A 19,711-nucleotide genomic window follows, 5' to 3' on the forward strand; every position below is an offset into this window, starting at 1 on the left:
AAGTTACTTTATTTCTTAAGTGAAACAATTTTAAATAATTTAAAAAAGCCCAACTGAACAAGTGTGTGTTTGCGTGTGTGTGCATATAAATAAATATATAGACACACACACACTATACATCATATATATATATATATATGTGTGTGTGTGTGATTGTGTGTGTGTATGTGCATACATATACACACAAACTTCTTAGATAATTTATGTCTGCAGTTAAAGCAACAGTCTGGGCACTGTCTAAGCTAATCAGAACCTTGTATGTTTAGTACTCAATTTCTATGCGCTAAGAATTTAATTTCCATCTACATGCTGAATCACATGCAAACTTCCTATTCATTAACAGTCTGCACACCAAATACTGCATTCACTATAAAAGAAAGACTCCAACTAACCCTGCTTTCATGCGGAGGCAAAAATTTCACCTCACTAATTGGACTGCTCACCATGCAGACTTCTTGTATACAGCAGAAATTGGATAAGATCCATAGCAATACTACTATAAATGAAAAGTGGCTTGATAGCATCTCTATACTCTATTTAACATGCTTACAAGCCAAGTTAAAAAAAATACAGGTGTTACTTCTGAAGGAAACTTTTGGCGACAAAATTGTAGTAGTATTATATTGCCTGTAAGGATTCTGCAAACTATTTTAAATATAAAGGCAAGGAACATTAAGACAATAGAAAATTAACCTGAAGCACGAAAAATACAAAACAAACACTACACAACGCACTGTATGTTTGAAATCCACAAGAAACGCAGGAGTCAGATTAGCACTTTCATTCCTTTACTATCGGAACTTCATCAGAAATACACCATTTAAACATCAGACTAGTTAAATACTAACAAACCAGTGACATCACACTCTAAGAACATGCATTAAGTGTATTGAGTTTTAACATCAACAGTACATAAAGTCATTATGTTCAACTTTGAACTTACTAAGTTCATTCAGAAAAAGCCACGAATCCTTCAAAAAATATCTGCTAGCTTGACAAAAGTCAGATGGGGGAACATTTTAGAGCCATTAAAAACAAGAATTTGAACAATGCCCTAGCAAGGCATAGTTTAAATTGTGAACATTTTCACAAATTTTATTTTTTAGTTTTACAAGTGGATACTAACAAGTTTGTTGATTTAAGTAACAATTATTTAGAGAAGTTAGAGTTGAAATGGCAAGTTTTTCTCAGGGCTGATGTCAGTCTGGGTTTAAATTAAACCATTTCCATTAAAATTTTATTAAAATATAAATTTGTACAAATGCATCAAGATTATTTTCAATTGTAGAGATTTGTTATTACACACATTTTTGTGTTTGTTATAAACTGTCTGAAGAAAGAGGATTTATTATTATTTTATATCATTAGTGCTTTAATTAATTTGTATGTTCTTAATTAGAGTGTGATGTCACTGGTTTGATAGTATTTAACTAGTCTGATGTATAAATGGTGTATTTCTTATGAAGTTCCAATAGTAAAGGAATGAAAGCACTAATCAGACTCCTGTGTTTCTTGTGGACTACGAACATACAGTGCATTGTGTAGTGTTTATTTAACATTAAGACAATAGTCTACCTTTAGCCAGAACAAAAGTGGTCTGGTATAGATTTAAGACATTTTCTTTTTATCACAGGTTCATAGGTGAGTACTAGGCTAGCTGCCCCTGCATGCCATTTTAGACAATTTCCCTTTCTGTGCTCAAAAAGTATAGTTGTGTACACTTACCATAAATGTAGATGTTTGAGTGTATTCACTGATGCAGTCATCACATTTGGGTTATCCCGGCCAGGGTAGCCCTCGGCTGGCCCAAATACCAGAGGCTTAGTATTTCTGTGTAGTATTTCTGTGTCAGTTGTTGCTTCAGGACTGACGTCAGGTCGTCAGTAGTACAAAGTAAGGCAGCCAACATCATTACATCAGTTTTTCTTGCCTTGTTGGGAGCCCCCAAGTGGGAGCCAGGATACGGTGGAAGAACCCCACCAGTAAAAAGTAAATACCAAAAAGTTCCTTGTAAGGAGATAGAGAAAGAAAAGCGGGATGGAGAGAGAGAAACCAGGACTGAACAGTGAATATACTCGAACATCTACATTTATGGTAAGTGTACACAACTGTACTATGTTCTTTGAGTTTCACTGCTGCAGTCATCACATTTGGGCTGATTCCCAAAGCTGAGGAAAAGAGTGGAGGCAGTCAAGCAGACTAGAGGCTGGCTAGGATGCCCTGCAAGACTGCAGTGGCAAAATCTGCCCTGGATTTGGAGAAGATAGGCAGGTGGTAATGTTTGGAGAAAGTGTGAACAGATGTCCAGATGCCAGCATCCAGGATGTCCCTGGTGGGGACTCCTCTCGAGAAAAGCTGCAGAGTTGGAGGCTGCTCTGGTAGAGTGAGTCCTGACCCCTTTAGGGGGAGGTTTTCCGTGTTGCTTGTAACAGAAATGGATGCAGTGTGCTATCTATTTGGAAATGGGTTTGTTTGGAGATGGCTTTGCCCTCTGCCCCTGCAGCAAAGCTGACCAGTAACTGATCAGTCTTTCTGAATGATTTTGTCCTGTCTAGACAGAATCTGAGCTGTCTGTGCACATCTAGAGAGTGCAGGATTCTTTCCCCCTTGTTTTATGGGTTTGGGAAAAAGGTGGGCAAATGAATGGATTGATTGAGAGCCACACTGGACACCACTTTGAGCATGAAGAATGGGTTAGTCCTGAGGGACACCCTGTCAGCATGGAAAATTATGAAGGTCTCCACAGCCATGAGTGCTTGTAGCTCGGAGACTCTTCTGGCTGAAGTGATGGCCAGAAGAAAAGCTGTCTTCCAGGAGAAAAAGTTTAACTCTGCTGAAGATGCTGGTTCAAGGGGGGAAGGGGGGGCAGGGTGAGCTTTTCCAACACAAGGTTTAGGTCCCAAGCTGGGGCAGGTACTCTTCTGGGTGGCCTCAAGTTGCTAGCCCCTCATAGGAACTGTTTGATCAGAGGGTGTGAGAAAAGGGGGTGCTCAGTGTGGAAATGAGCAGAGATAGCAGAAGCCTGAATTTTAATAGAGGAAAAGGAGAGACCACTGTGCAGCAGGTCAGCTAGGTAAGAGATATGGAGGCTGTGCTGTATCAGCTCCCTTAGCCTAAATCCAGGTGCAGAACCTTTTCCATTTGTCAGCATAAGACTTTCTAGTGCTAGGGCGTCTAGCCTCACGTATAACATCTAAAACCTGTTTTAGGTTGGCAGATTGATCAGTGGTCAGGGAATAAGCCAGGCTGCTAAACTGAGTGTCTGCAATTGGGGATGCATGAATTTTCCTTCCCTCTGGGTCAGGAGGGTTGGGGTCTGAGGGAGATGCCATGGTGGCAGTGGGGACAAGCTGTGCAGCAGTGGGTACCAGTGCTGGCGAGGCCAGTCTGGAGCAATCAGAAATGCCCTTGGTTTTTCCTCCCTTATTTTGAGTAGTACCCTGGTGATGAGAGGTAGTGGGGGAAATACACAGACTGAGAGGTTGACCCAGGGGAAGGATATGGCATCCACTTTCCAAGCCCTGCAGTGATGCTCCCTGGTGCACAACTTGCTCAGCTGATGGTTGGTGTGGGAGGCAAAGAGGTCGACCTTCGGGGTGCCCCATTTCTGAGTTATTAGGGTAAAGGTACTTTGGTCTAGCTGCCACTCATGTGGTTCCAGAAGATTTCTGCTTAAGTGGTCTGCCAGAGAGTTGAAAGAGCCTGGCAGGAATTGTGCTAACAGGTGGAGTTACATTGCAGAGGCTGTGTGCCAAAGGGTTATGGCCAGCCTGCATAGATGGTAGTAGTGAGCCTCTCCCTGCTTGTTGATATATCACATCACAGTGGTGTTGTCTGTTTTGATCAGGAAAGCCCCTGGGGAGAGAAGGGGCCTAAAAGCTGTCAATGCATGCTGGATAGCTAACATCTCTTTTTGGTTGATGTGCAGATGGATTTGCTGTGGGCTCCATTGGCCCTGTATGCACCTGCCGTCCAGGTGAGCACCCCAGGCATAGATATTACTTATCTCTGAACACTGATGCATCTGTTGTGAGGGTCTGGGTAGTGGGGTGTGGTGAGAAAGGCAGTCCCTTGTTGTGGGAGCATGCTGCTGCCCACCAAGGAAAAACTTTCCTTAGGTAAGGAGCCATTGGTATAAGAGTTTCCAGGTCTTCAGACTGTTGACACCAAAGACTTTTTAGGTACCATTGAAGTTTCCTCATATGCAGTCTGGCATATGAAATGAGTAGAATACAAGATGCCATGAACCCCAGAGCTTCCAGGATCTTCCTTGCAGATAACTGTGGTTTGGTGGCTAGCTGAGAGAAGTAGGCTATCAGGTAAGTTTGCTTTTCTGGTGTAAGGAATGCCATCTGGGATGCTGTGTCCAGGCTTGCTCCCAGGAATACAATCCTTTGTGTGGGTACTAGTTTGGATTCTTTTTCGTTGATATGTACTCTAGGGAGATCAGTAGGGACTTTACGAAGGCCAGGTGCTTGAGCAGCTTTTCCTGACTGTCTGCCTGAATTAGTCAGTCGTGTAATTATGGGTAAATTTAGATATTCCTCTGTCTGCAAAAGGCAATGGCAGGAGCCAGACATTTTGTGAAAACTCTGGGAGCAGTAGATAAGCCAAAGGGAAGTGCAGAGAACTGAAAGTGCAGACATCCTGCCCTGAAACATATTTATTTCCTGCATGATTCCCTGATAGGAATGTGGAGGTAGGCCTCTTTTAGGTCTAGGGTGGCTAGCCAAGCAGTCTTGGAGAACATGGGTAGCAGTTGCTGGAGGGTGAGCATTTTGAATTTTGGTATCACCAGGAAGGTGTTTAGAATGGATAGATCGAGGATGGGGTGCCAGGTGCCCTCTTTTCTGGGTACCAGGAAAAGACTGGAGTAGAAACCTTGGCCTATCTGTTCTGCATGAACATGCTCTATTGCCCTCACAGAGAGTAGGGAAAGGACTTGCTTTTTTGCCTCTGCCCACTGGTTTGGAGGTAGATTTGGGTACACTTTTGGAGTTGGAAGAGTGTGGAAAGAAAATTTGCATCCCTGGGACACTATGTTGAGGACCCAGCGGTTGTTGGCAATGTTGGCCCAGGTGCTTGCATGGAAGGAGAGTTTTCCTCGTAGGGGCAAGTGCAGGTGGGCAGAGGGAGAGGGTGGGGGAGGAGAGTCATTGTGAGTTCTTACCATGACGGGGTGGCTTTGAACTCCCAGGTTTTGAAGTGGAGGAACTCCACTGCTTTGATCTCTGCATTCCCTGTGGCTGCTGTCTGGGGGGTCTGCTTCCCTGGGGTCTGGGCTGAACTGACCTGGTAGGGGCAGGAAAGGATCAATGCTTGGAGGGGCAAGGCCTGCTGAACCTGGGTGGCTGAACCTATAGGAAATCCTTAACTGTCTGCATAGATTTAGCTTTTTCTTCCATCTTTTTTAAGACCTCTTCTGCCTGGGTGCCAAATAAGTTGTCTTTGTGCAATGGTGCATCCAATAATTTAGATTTGGCATGGTCTGGCAAGGGCTGTTCCTTAAGTCAAGTATGCCTTCTAAGGACAGAATCGGTGACTGCTGCCCTGCAAGAAGCTTCTAGGGCATCAAAACCACAGTGTAAGATGTACTTAGTTACTTGACTTGCAGAATGCAATAACTCTCATAACTCTATTTTCTGCACAAGCAGGAAAGGAAGACACTTTTTTGTTTGAGGAGTTCCAGGGTATGCTGCTGAAATTTTAGCATGTGGAACTGACAATTTAGTGCTCTGATAGCAAGAGTAGCAGAGGTGTATACTTTTTTACCCCATCTGTCTAGTACTCGGGAATCCCTATCTGAGGAGGTGGGATTCTTAGCAGAGGTTACTTGAATTCCTTTAAGCCCTTGGGAAATAACCTCAGGTTCAGCAGTAAGATTTTTGAAAAGAAATTTGTGTGAGTCAGGGACTCTGAAATACCTGGCAGGTTTTCTGGGAGCAGGAGGTAGGGTGTCAGGAGTCAAACTGGATTCCATGTAAACATTGTCTACAACATCCAGGACTGGGGAAATGGCAAGGGGTCTGTGCTGTGGAAGATCTAAGAATTCTCTGAGTCTCTTTTTAGAATGAGGGTAGTCCTGACATTCCCATTGGAAATGTTCCCTTAAAGTTGAAGGGTTTCCACAAAGGAAAATCCTCGGGTGGAAAGGCTGAAGGAATGGACTCCTCTGCATCGGAATCCTCATAAGCAGAGAGGGGGTTACATGTCTTCATATACAGATGCATCAGTCATCAGACTCCTGTTCTGACAAAACTACTGGGAACAGATCTCTCTTTTCTTTTAGAAGGGGTAGCTTGGCTTCCCCTGATCAGCATGATGAGGTCTTCTGCCATTTTAAGCATTTGTGACTGAGGCAAGGAAGCATGTGCCTGAGATTGGGTTGTGGTTCATACCCTGGGCCTTAGAAAGTCGTTTTTTGAAAGAACGGTAGATGCGAAAGAAGTTGTCGGTTTGTGTCGAGAATCGGTAGTGTGAAGTACTTCCTCGGTAGCCGGTGCCTGCTCAGTGGCTCCTGAGCCATCCAAGGTAGAGATAACCCGCAGGATCCTTAGTCGAAGAAGAGTTTTGTGGCATACCGGACTCTGAAAGGGTCTTGGTAGCAGCCTGCAAATCCACAGAAGCGGGCATCAGGGGCGGGGAAAGCACCTCACTAAGGATCGGAGAATTGATGACTAGCTTAACAAAAGGGTCATCGGTAGGTTTGAACCTGTGCGTCTGTCTCTGTCTTCACCCTTACGTTTTTTCGGAAGATCTGCTGTCAGATGGCTTACTGAACTCATATCGGAATTTGAGGAGTGTAAGCGAAAATATCTAGCTACAATAAGGGTCCGATGACATATAGTTCTGGCGTTAAAGCACAAAAGCGACAGTGAGGGACGTCGTGGTCTGGGCCTAAGCAAGTGACGCAGTAAGAATGAAAGTCTCGGTGTGGTATTTGCTTTCCACAGGCGAGACAATTGTTAAGTTTTTCTGACATCGGTTAGAGCAAGAAAAAAGGATCCCTAATGGGGTACTTAGCTTTAGAAGACTTCAGCTTCGGTTCAGAAGACAAAATTCAGGTAGTGTTCTACTGGCACTCGTGCGAACTGCTTCTGCTTCGGGCTCCTTGGCAAGAAAGACTGATGTAATGGCATTGGGTGCCTTACTTTATACTACTGACGACCTGACGTCAGTCCTAAAGTCACAGCAACTGATGCAGAAATAATAAGCCTCTGGTATTCGGGCCGGCTGTGGGCTACCCTGGCAGGGATAACCCAAATGTGATGACTGAAACAGTGAAACATGAAGAACATTAACCTATCCCATTTGCTTACAGATTGGCCTTACCTATCCCATAGTCGATAATTACATACTACCCCTACTGAGAATAACTGAGTTCATGCCATGAATAATTTGAGGAGACCTATGCATGGGAACAAAGCATTTAGGAACTGACTTTGTCCAAAGTTAGTACAGAGTTCAGTCCTTGGGGGATACATTTTCCATTGAAATCTACTGAGCTAATTTGCGCTTGAATATTGACAGGGATGAACTCTGTTTTATGTGGATGGGGAGTCTGTTCTACAGCAGCAGTATCCCCTGCAAGATATACCTGCCACTCCAAATCATTCTTTTGCTGTTGCAGAAGAGGTTTAGATCCCTACACAGAGTACTTCTGATGCCACTTGACTTGCAGATGTGCAGTAAATCCCATCGGCAATGGGTCAGAGGATGCTTTGTATGCCAAACACAAGTCAGCTCTTTGCAGTCTGCAGGATACAGATTATAGTGACAGGGCTTAGAGTCGGTCCATGTAGGACAATTGCTTAGGCCATATATCCTTTTAGTAAGGTATCTCAGTGGGTGTTGAAGTTGTTCCATGTGTCTGGATAGATATGTACCAAAGGGGGCACTATATTCATTCATCTTTCTGTTTATTTTGAATTCTTTGGACAAACTAGGTACTGTTTGAATATTTAATTGAAAATGAGATAGTTTAACTTGTCTATTTCAAGTAAAGAATTTTATTACCTATTTTTGAATACTTGCAACTAATGCTTTACTTACTAGCTTAAATGTTTATGCATTTTATAGGCAAAATTAACAGTGAACATTTGCCCTTTCAATTGACAGTGTTTAAGCTACTGGGACCACTCAAATACTCAAGGTAATCTTATTTTAAGGGTAAACAATATTTTTGTTGTCTCAACAATGTAATTTGGCTGGTGGCAGCATATGTTACAGCTTGGGAAAGACGGTGTTGATGCTGAAGATTACCATTTATCCTCATTCCATTCTGGAAAATAATCTGTATGGGTACAAGCACACAAACTAATTCTGGCCAAATTTAAATTACTGTTATTAAGACTGCACTGAAAAACAGTGGTTTTAATCTGAGGTGGGTGAAATAAGGGAAAGCCATTTATTTACAAATCTGATCTGTAACTATAGATTTTAAATCTTATTTGAGTGTTGCAAGTGTGGATTCTGGTCAGCACCCAAGGCAGCAGTACACATTTATTAAACATCCTTAACACCAGTTTCTTTTTGCATACTTACTGGCACCGATAGTGGGATTCAAAACCTCATACTGTTTTGTCTCCTACAAACAAATATCAAAGATGACAATCTGGGAGTTAATACTAGCAGACCCTGTCTGTCTCATATCAACTGATGGCAGCAGGTGGGATTACATGCCTGTTCATCCTATATCAATTATCTTGTAAAAATATAAATGGCAGCAATTAGCACTGAGCAGTCATCCTTAAGTGGGCTGAAGATTTGGGAAGGCAGGACCTATGCAGAGGCTATCTGCCTCTACTCTGATTAAGACAGTCCTTTTCAACAAGCACCAGAGCAACTGTCTGAAAATTTGCAGCCATCCTCCATGACTGCAACTAGTGATTGGGCCCAAGAAAAGGCCACTGCCAGAGTGTCTTTTGAAAAGGCAACCAAATGACAGTTATTAATGCTTGGCAATACCAAGAGATACCTCACCTGAAGGGCCACTACTACCACAGTTAACATTTTGGTAAAGACTCTGGGAGTAGAGAACATGCCAAAGGTCTGCACTCTGGCAAAATGCAAAACAGCGGAACTGTCTGTAAAGTCCACAAACAGTGATTATTCCTAAAGGTATACATTATGTCTAGTAACATTATCCAAAAACCCTGAAAAAAAAGGGGCAACATGAACTGAAAAGTCATCATCTGCAATACATAGTGGAGGTGCCTCTTTAGCTCACTGCATCCCAGAAGATTATGGGCAGGAAAGGAGAGTTCCAGCAAATTCTATAAAGTACAGTTGTGTACACTTACCATAAATGTAGATGTTCGAGTGTCTTCACTGCAGTCATGACTGTAGGGTTCTCCCCTGCCGGCAGGCAGCCCTCAGTCGGCCAGAATCCCAAAGTCTGGGTCCGGCGTCGGCTGCTCAGCCATGCTCCCGCCAGGAGTACAAAGCTGACAGTCGACACCATGTTCTCCAGTTTTTCTTGCCCCAGATGTCAGGTGTTCCAAAATGAGTAAGATCCCATACCCCTTGCAAATACACCTCAGAAGAAGGGTGAAGAAGGGAACCACACAAAAGAAAAAATAAGAGGGGACAGGAGGGAGGGTAACCCAGACTGCAACAGTGAAGACACTCGAACATCTACATTTATGGTAAGTGTACACAACTGTACTATGTTCATCGTGTTTCACTGTTGCAGTCATGACTGTAGGGTTGAATCCCAAAGCAGAATAAAAGGGAGGTGGTCATAAAGTAGAGGCGGCGCCTACAAGGCCCTGCAAGACTGGAGAAGCAAAGCCTGCCCTAGACTTAGAGTAGAGAGGTAGATTGTAGTGCTTGGAAAGGTATGCACTGAACTCCAAGTTGCAGCTTCCAAAATGTCTTTGGTAGGAGCTCCCTGAGGAAGGCAGCTGAAGTGGCAGCAGCTCTGGTAGAGTGAGTCCTTATACTCCTGGGATTTGCTTTCCATGGTGTGAATAGCAAAATCTGATTCCATGAGCAATCCATTTAGAAATGGTCTGTTTTGAAATGGCTTTACCTTGGGAACTTGAAGCATAAGAAACAAACAATTGCTCTGATTTCCTGATGTCCTTGGTTCTGTCCAGGTAAAAACGTAGTTGTCTGTGTACATCCAAGGAATGCAAGATCCTTTCCCCTTATTTTGAGGAGTGGGGAAAAAAGTTGGCAAGTGAATAGTTTGATTTAAAGCCACTTTGGAAACCACCTTAGGCATGAAAGTAGGATTAGTCCTTAAAGACACCCTGTCTTGATGAAAAATAATATAAGGTTCCACAGCCATGAGAGCTTGCAACTCTGAAACTCTCCTGGCAGAGGTCAGAGCTAACAGGATAGCTGTCTTCCAAGATAAAAACTTGATGTCAGATGTGGCAGCAGGCTCAAAAGGAGGTAAGGTGAGTTTTTCCAAAACATATTTGAGATCCCAAGCAGGACTGGGTGGAGATCTAGGGGCCTTAAGTTCTTAGCTCCTCTGAGAAACTGTCTCATGAGCTGGTGGGAAAAGATTGGAGGGTCTGTATTATAATGAGCAGAAATAGCAGAGGCATGTATCTTTATGGAAGAGAAAGAGACACCTTATGTAAGAGGTCTGTTAGGTAAAGTAAAATCAGAGGAATGTTAGGAATAAGAGGATCTGAATCCTGAGCCTGCATCCAGGAGCAAAATCTTTTCCATTTTCCTGCATAAGATTTCCTAGTGCTAGGACGTCTGGCTTCTAAAATGACATCCATAACCTGCTTGGGTAGGAGAGAATGAATCATGGACCCTGGATTAACCAGGCCGCCAGGCTGAGAGTTTTGACACGGGAGTGCAGAACCTGACCCTGGTGTTGGGACAGAAGGTTCGGAGTCTGTGGTAATACCCAAGGGGGCTCCAGACAAAGGTTTTTCAGTGTTGGGTACCAAAACTGTCGAGGCCAATTTGGGGCCAGCAAAATTATCATCTTGGGCTTGTCCTGTTTGATCTTTAATAACACCAGCGGAAGAAGAGGTAGAGGCGGGAAGGCATACCCTGACAGGTTTCTCCAACTGAATGATAGTGCATCCACTTTCCAAGCTAGTCCGTGGAATGTCCTGGTGCAAAAAATCTGTAGTTGATGATTGAGATGGGATGCAAAGAGGTCTATGTGAGGACATCCCCAAGACTGCTGTAATCATCTTGAATATTTCGCTGTCCAGCATCCATTCATGTGGGTCCGACAGGTTACTGCTCAGACTGTCTGCCAGGAAGTTTTGCTTCCCTGGTAGAAACTGAGCTTGAAGGTCCAGTTTGCAAGCTAGAGCTGTGTTCCATAGATTCATGGCTAGTCTGCAAAGGGGATAGGAATGAGATCCCCCTTGCTTGTTTATGTACCACATAACTGTGGTGTTGTCTGTCCGTATCAGTAGCTGTCCTGGTTGTAGAAGATTCCTGAAAGCCAACAGAGCGTTCTGAACGGCTAACATTTCCTTTAAATTGATATGCAGGTGCTTCTGATCCTTTGTCCAAAGGCCCTGCAGACAGTTGCCCTGAAAATGGGTTCCCCATGCATAATCTGAAGCATCCGTGGTTAGTATCTGAGTGGCTGGAGGCATACTGAAGGATTTCCCTTTTTTTTTTTTTTAGAGTACATGCCTTGGACCACCAAAGGAATTCCTTTTGAAGACAAGGCAGGATGGTGATCTGTATGTCTAAACTGTGGCAATGCTGAGACCATACACTTTTTAGGTACCACTGTATTTTCCTCATATGTAGTCTTGCATATGGTACGAGAAGGATGTGGGAGGCCATGTAACCCAAAGCCTGCAGGAATTTCCTTGCAGATAGCTGAGTTAATGTTGCCAAGGTTTTGAAAGTTGAAGCCAGCTGTAATTGTTTTTCGTATGTCAGAAATGCCATCTGGGTTGTTGTGTTTAGAAGAGCACCCAGAAAAGTTATCTGTTGTGAGGGTGTCAAATTTGACTTTTTTATGTTTACAGTGAATTCCAGGAACTTGAGAAGATTCTGAACAAATTCTAGATGCTGGAGTAAGACATCCCTGCTGTCTGCCTGAATAAGACAGTCATCCAGATAAGGGTAAATTTGAATTCCCTTGAGTCTGCAATAAGCTACTACTGGAGCCAGGCATTTGGTGAAGACCCTGGGTGCAGTAGACAATCCAAAGGGCAGCGCAGAGAATTGAAAGTGCCTCGATCCGGCCTTGAACCTGAGGTATTTTCTGCATTCCTGATTGATGGGAATGTGTAAATATGCTTCCTTTAAATCCAAAGTTACCATCCATGTATTTTTGGTCAGCATTGGAAGTAGCTGCTGTAGAGTAAGCATCTTGAATTTTGGTATCTCGAGAAAAGTGTTCAAGACTGACAGATCCAGAATGTGTCTCCATGAATTTTGCTTTCTGGGGACTAGAAAGAGCCTTGAGTAAAAACCTTGTCCCATCTCTGAAAGTGGAACCAGTTCTATGGCTTTCATAGCCAAGAGAGCTTCCACCTGGTTTAAGGCCTCTAACCATTGATGTTTTGGAAGATCCGGCCATCCGCTTGGTCTTGGTAGGGTATGAAAATGGAATTTGTAACCTCTTGAAACCACATCCAGAACCCACTTGTCTTGGGTTATATGAGTCCAATTTAGGTGAAAAAGAGAAAGTTTTCCTCCGAGAGGGGCTTCCAGGCAAGAAGTTCCTGCAGCCCAACAGAGGGAGTCATTGAGCCTGTTTTCTATGAGCTTGCGACCTGTCCTCTCCTCCCCTAGGGGTGGAAGCAGTCCACTGTCTTGGTCTATAAGAGGCTTGCGTTTGAGGCCTACCTTGGGAGCGTCTGTATCTACCCCTCTGAGGCCTGTCTGAATTGGGAAAGGACCAATTTTTTGTAGGCCAATTCCTACTAAATCTGAGTGGCTGTACTTGTAAGAAATCTTTAACTGTTTGCATGGATTTTGCCTTGTCCTCCATCTTCTTTATCACCTCTTCAGCCTTAGGTCCAAACAAAACATTATGCTGAACAGGAGCATCCAATAACTTAGCTTTTACTTGATCTGGCAAGTTTTGTTCCTTTAACCAAGCATGCCTTCTAATGACTGTGCCAGAGGCAGCAGCCCTACAAGAAGCCTCCAAGGCATCAAATCCACAGTGTAAACCATGCTTCCCAACTTGTTCATTGGCATGCATTATGTAATTCCTTATCATCTGCACAGGCAGAAATGGAAGTTATCTTTTGTTTCAAAACAGACAGAAGAAATTGCTGGTATTTCAGCATATGAAATTGACAGTTTAAAGCCCTAATAGATAAAGTAGCAGAAGTGTACACTTTTTTGCCCCATCTTTCTAAAGATCTGGAATCCTTCTCAGTGGGAATGGGGTTTTTAGCAGTAGCGGCCTTAACCCCCTTAGGACCCTGAGAAATGGTTTCAGGATCAGCAGTAGGATTCTTGTATAAAAACTGGTGGGAATCAGGAACCCTATAATATCTGTCTGGCTTAACAGGAGCTGGAGGAAAAGAGTCAGGAGTTAAGTTAGCCTCCGAAAAAGCATCATCCACAATATCCAAAATAGGAGGGATAGCCAGGTGTCTATGCTGGGGAAGAAGAAGAAAATCCCTAAGTCTTTTCTTAGATTCCGAGTACTCCTGTCCTTCCCAGTGAAAATGTTCCCTCATTTCATGTAAAGTTTCCCCAAAAGAGAAATCCTCAGGGGGGAGAAGCTGAAGGAATGGATTCCTCAGCATCAGAATCCTCATAAGGAGGGAAAGAATATTCCTGGTCAGAAGAAGAAACTGAAGAAACAGAAGCCTGATCAGAGGAGTCATAATACACTTCCTGCCTTGGCCTTTTATCTGGAGGGGGATGTGAACCCCTAATCATAGTAAGCAAGTCCTCCGCCATCTTTAACTGTTTCTGAGACTTGGGTGCCGGATCAGAAGAGGCCTGGGCTGTAGTCTTTGATTTGGAAGGAGTCTTTTCCTTTGTCTTTGGCTTTGCCTTTATTAGAAGTTGAGTAGGCCTGAAAACCCCTTCGGAAGCCGGTACCTGCACAGCGGCTCCGGACCCATCCGAAGGAGCATTGTCCGAAGGTCCTGCAACAGAAATATTCAAAGGCCTAGTTGGCTCCTCGTGGGAGTCTGTTTCGGCCATCGGTTCCGAAATGGCCGACGACAGGGGCTGCAAAAGCACCTCACTGACGATGGCCGAACCTGAAGCTGGCTCTGCTTGTACAATATCATCCGATTTGGACCTCGGAGGCCTGTCTTTATCCTTGCGTCGTTTGTGAACTCCGGTAGCCGGAACCGAGTCCGACATTTTGTAATTAAAACACCTACCGAAGTAATGAAATGCAAAATCGTACCTTCGTTTAATCGTACGTTGATTGAATCTAGCACAAAACCGACAACTAGCTACGTCGTGGTCAGGGCCTAAGCAAGGAATACAGTAAGAATGAAAATCCTTATGAGGTATTTACTTCCCACATGAAATACAATTATTAACTTTTTCTGACATCGGACTGGAGCAAGAAAAAGTTTCTAACGGGGTACTTAGCTTTGAGTAGGAGAAGAAAGTCTTCGGACTGAAGTACGTTAATAAAAAATTGTCAGGAGTCAGCCGACCGGAAAATGCGAACTGCTATCACCGCATGGCAAGAAAGACTGGAGAACACGGCATCGGCTGTCAGCTTTGTACTCCAGGCACTCTGACGTCAGGGAGCATGGCTGAGCAGCCGACGCCGGACCCAGACTTTGGGATTCTGGCCGACCGAGGACTGCCTGCCGGCAGGGGAGAACCCTACAGTCATGACTGCAACAGTGAAACATGATGAACATCAGTATTATCACTTTAACAGAAGACTTCTCAACACTCCTGAAAAAGAGTACACTCGCCTGCCTACTATTAGTTTATACATTTGTTAAACGCATCACTGCTCTGGTCCAAGAACCCTTTTCAGGCATGATCCAGGTTATCAGGCTAAGGAAAAAATGCAAAAAATAGAAATGCAAGGTAAATTTCAGTAGTAAGTTGGGTGTGTGCTGTAACAAGGACACCTGGTCTAATCTCTGAAGTCCTGGTACACATGCATAAAATTAATGCCATCTACAAGATGACATGATCTACTACGTACTCACAGTGAAACAGTCAATGTGAGATGCATGGGGCTGGATTTATAAAACATTTTTAAAGAGCAATGAAAACATTTTCCATATTTACATTAACAATGTAAAAATGGAGTTGTGATACTATCACCTTCTAACTGGCCTTTGTAAGCAGTGAGTGTTACTTCTAAAATGACAGTAACACGTACTTAATTTGAATCCATTCACTCACACGCACACATGCACACACACTTGTGTCTGAAGCTGTTAATGAACATTAGCAGTATTTTCATATCTGCATTAATAATCCTAAGACTTGGGTGACCTACAAGCAAACAAACAGAGCTGCCTTATACACAACATTAAGACATAGCTTTGTTATTGACACTTGCAACCTAATGTGCATGGTTCTGTAGATTAATGTCATACTAAAACATTGTGAAAATATTACATGCATAACTTATGTAGATTGCGCAAATATCACAAACTCTTGTCATACATCACTGGAACACTGACATGAACATGAATAGTTCTGTAACTGATACCTTGAGTCTACATTGCATGCTTACAGAGATATAACCCTTTCTTTTACATAACACTAGTAATGTAGATAACATACCTTTTTCTTACATAAACATACAACAGAAACTAAGCATCACCAGACAGACCTCCCATATCTAAGTTTTTTTTTTAATTCACATCGTCTATGAAATATTGCAAATCTTATGAGGTATGTTTTCAATAAAACATTTAGGAGTAAAGCTCTCAGGAAGCAAGTGGTTTGCTGGCTGGCTTAAAGACTTCAGGAAGTAAAAGAATCAATTAGGCTCCTGCTGCTCAGGTCTGAACAAGTTACCTCCTTTGATATGGAATAAGTTATGTCCTGAGATCCAAAATGAGAATAGTCTGGTGCCTTTTGTTTGACTGCAGAGGCAGGAGTGGAAGTTGCTGCATCATTCCAAGGATGGAACTGGCTCCTCTGCCTCACTGACAACAAGCTAGGACTGCCACTGATGTTTATCTGAGGCACAATGGTCCCACAGAAGAGCTCCTGACAAGTAGGTGCATACGTGTGTGGGTGTCTGTCAGGGAAAGGATAAGAGGAAGAGAGAATCTGTGCAAGCACTCTCACTATAAAAGTAAATAAATTACTGTCATAGTGCCATTCACGACAGCTTGGTATTATCTGCAGATGGCAGCCTGTTCATCCAGACTGTCTTTCAGAAATTTGCACATCTGCAGAGGGCAATTAATTTCCTTTCCATGCCAAAGACATCAGTAAGATGTTCAAATGAAAATGGAGAGGAGCAGCACCATTTTTCTCTCTCTCTCTTTTTTTTTTTTTGTGTGTGTGTGTGTGTGTAAAAAGTGAGTCACTAACAAGTGTGACTGCCCAGTCTAGTAGGGAAGGGTTGGGCTTATCAAGCTGAAGTCTGAAAACCCTCCATAAAGGGATAAGACTACAGGATGACATCAACTTAGAGCCGCCTTTCCCCAGAAGCTTGTTTCTGGATCTGAAGGCAAACAGGAGAAGGGAAGTCAAGGGGGGTGGTGGGATGCAGTCTGTACTGCAGCAGTAATTCTGGTCTCTGAACATTTACTACTAGGGTGAAGTAAGCTCATACAAATGTACTATCATAATCACTATCGTTATAAGCATAACTGCTACAGTATTAGTCATATGCTTATAAAGAGTGCTAAAACAGCAGATAACCTGGCATTATCATGGAACTTATAAACAAGGACATTGGCAACCTTCAAACACTGGTCCCCACCCAGTTTGGGTTCGTGAATGGCCGGATCTTGTCTCCTGAACCTGGCTGACTTCTTCGAATCAGTCTCCAGAGCTGTGGATGAGGGTAAGGCAGTCCACACAGCCTATCTGGACCTCACCAAGGCCTTCAACACCATCCCCCACTCTGGAATCATAGATAAACTTACTAAGCTGGGCATAAATCCCTATGTCACTCGATGGGTTGCCAACTGGCTTACTGACAGAACCCAGGTTGTAAAAGTAGCTGACTCAAAATCCAGCTCCAGACAAGTGGAGTATCTCAGGGTGCAGTCCTGGGACTGCTCTTGTTTGGCATCTACTTCTCTGAAGTACAGGCCAACACTAAGGGACTCTGGCTAACAAAGTTCACAGATGACTGCAAACTGGGAGCCATTACTGAATTCCCAAATGATGTGGATACTCGACAAAAGGGCCTTACAGAAACAGACGCTTGGTGCCAGAGCCATGTGCTCAAGCTCAGTGCCAAGAAATGTATAGTTATCCCCTTTGGGAAAAAACATGTACCCATGAATTACCACATAGGTGGCAGTACACTAAACACTGAAAGTGTGATGAGAGACTTAGGGACACAGGTGGACAGTGGTCTCACCTTCGATAACCACATCGCCACAACAGTCATGAAATCCTTCTATGTGGCACACCTCATCACTAAAAAAGGAGATCATTGTCCCACTGTACTCATCCCTCATTAGACCCATTAGAGAGTACAATGCCCTGTTTGGTGCAACAGCTGGAAAGGCCGCAGAAATACCTCACTAAAAGAATCACAGGCCTAAAGCAGATGCCCTATACCGAACGTCTAAAAAAACTCCAGCTATACTCTCTGGCATATCATCTACTCAGAGGTGATCTCTGCTTAACATACAAGGCCATGTCAAACCCTGAGCTGTTGGACATGCTCCACTTAAAGAAATCCCAATCCCTCCGAGCCACACGCTCCATGGATCTAAACCTTGGCATCACAATGAACAAAACATGCTGGAGGAATAGGATTCCCCATACTCTGGAAAAGACTGCCCATACATGTCAAGCAGAGCGCCTCCTTGACCCTCTTCAAAAGGAACCTTGACGATTGGACGGCCGATAGGATATTCACCCCGGGGATCACGTCAGTCACCCTGCTAGACAGGGGTCCAGTTAAGTAAATATTGTGGGCAGAAATATCCAGGGGATTGTTATGTCTAGGCTTGTATAGGCCCTAGGGCCGATAGCCTAGTACCAACCTATGAACCTATGAACAGATCTAGGGTGTTAGAAATGAAAATGTCATGGATGATTGTTATGGCAAATGCTGCTCTGCTCTTGGTGCTGAAGTATATGCGGCTCACTCATGAATGCTTCATACTCGTCTATATTACCTGATTGAACATTTAGGTTAGCGAATACCTAAACGTCAACTTGGTAATATCGAAAAATTAAAACAGTAAATGGCCGATTTAACATAGGGAATGAATGAATTCCCTCGGCTGCAAAAAAAAAAAAAAATTAAACCAAAATGAGGTGGGGGGGTTTTGCCACCCACACCCCCCCTAACTAAATATACCAACTCTGAGACTGCTCTAGAGTGGAGAAAGGGGCTAAAGCCACGTAACGGCCAAGGGAATTCTTTCCCTGCGTTAAATCGGTCATTCGCGGGTTTTTTGCTTTCGCTATTACCAGATCGACATTTAATATTCGTTAACCTAAACTTTCTATCAGGTAATAGGAACCCCTTCATACTAAGTCAGCTGTGGTAGTGGAAGAGTATTAAAAACAGGTACCAGCTTCAACACCGTAGCAACATCCAATGAAACCATCTCAGGGCCTGCAACAATGTTTTTTTTTTAGAGAGAGATTTTTAAGTTTTATTTATTTTGTTTTTTGTGACCCTTAACATCTATGGGTTTACATTGTAAGTTCGAAGTTTGAAAATTTCGAATCTCATATGATCGACATCATACGAGCGAAGTTTTCAAACATCGAAAGTTATAATATTTCCCCTTCACTTCAATGTAGTGCGATCTCGGAGTTGGTATATTTAAGTAGTGGGGGGTGCAGGGAGGCTTGCCCCCCTGCATACAGCATTCAGGTAGGTTTTTTTATTTTTTGTTTGTTTATATTTTATGTTCGATGTTTGAAAATTAGCTCATATGGAGTCAATCACATGAGATTCGAAGTTTTCAGACTTCGAACATATAATATAGACCTAACATCTACTTGGCTTTCTGGGAAAGAGGCGCTGTGAACTCCGTTCCAGCAAAGTATTACCAAAGATGTCTACAACTGCATGAGGTCATCAGCCTGGACCCAACATCCAACACAGCACTAAACATGTCTTGTGGGTTTCTGATAATTCTAATTTACCTCTACTTAAAATGTTGAAAATCTAAAACTGAGAGTAACGGGCACCAATTAGACCTTTTGGGAAGAAGTCAGAATGATCGTATACCAGTTGCGAATAAAAACACATATGAATCTACAGATATTAAACTGTAAAAATAACAATAGAAATAAAAATAAAGTTAAGGTAAAACACTGTAGCATGGATCTTCTTTGTGATTATCTTTATTAAGGCAGATGAGCTCTGTATTTTGCTTCCATACATATCCAGTTTTATATATTTTTCATAATATCAACACATTTAACTACAAATACAAAGCTGGATCTACTTAAAATGTTCTCATATTAAAGTGAGGGTCTCCCTAATGGAAACACCCACACAGGAAGAAAAAAAAAAGATTGTGACTCTTCTTCACCTGTATCATATACCACAGGGCACTTGCGCTGACCAGAAAAGGTGAGGTTTTCCCCTTCCATTATATATGACTGACAACTACTCCAATAAATAGTTTACTTTTCTCTTTATAAA

General features: G+C 43.1%; 1 protein-coding gene across 1 annotated transcript in view; it reads right to left on the reverse strand.

Moving 5' to 3' along the window:
- The window catches only part of LAMC1 (laminin subunit gamma 1), a gene marked incomplete in the record, with an annotated part of 2,174,645 nt that overhangs the window by 255,255 nt on the left and 1,899,679 nt on the right, over positions 1-19,711 (reverse strand).

Source organism: Protopterus annectens, chromosome 10.part0 (genome assembly GCF_019279795.1).
Source record: "Protopterus annectens isolate FY-2018-M chromosome 10.part0, PAN1.0, whole genome shotgun sequence".
NCBI classification, from domain to species: Eukaryota; Metazoa; Chordata; order Ceratodontiformes; family Protopteridae; genus Protopterus; species Protopterus annectens.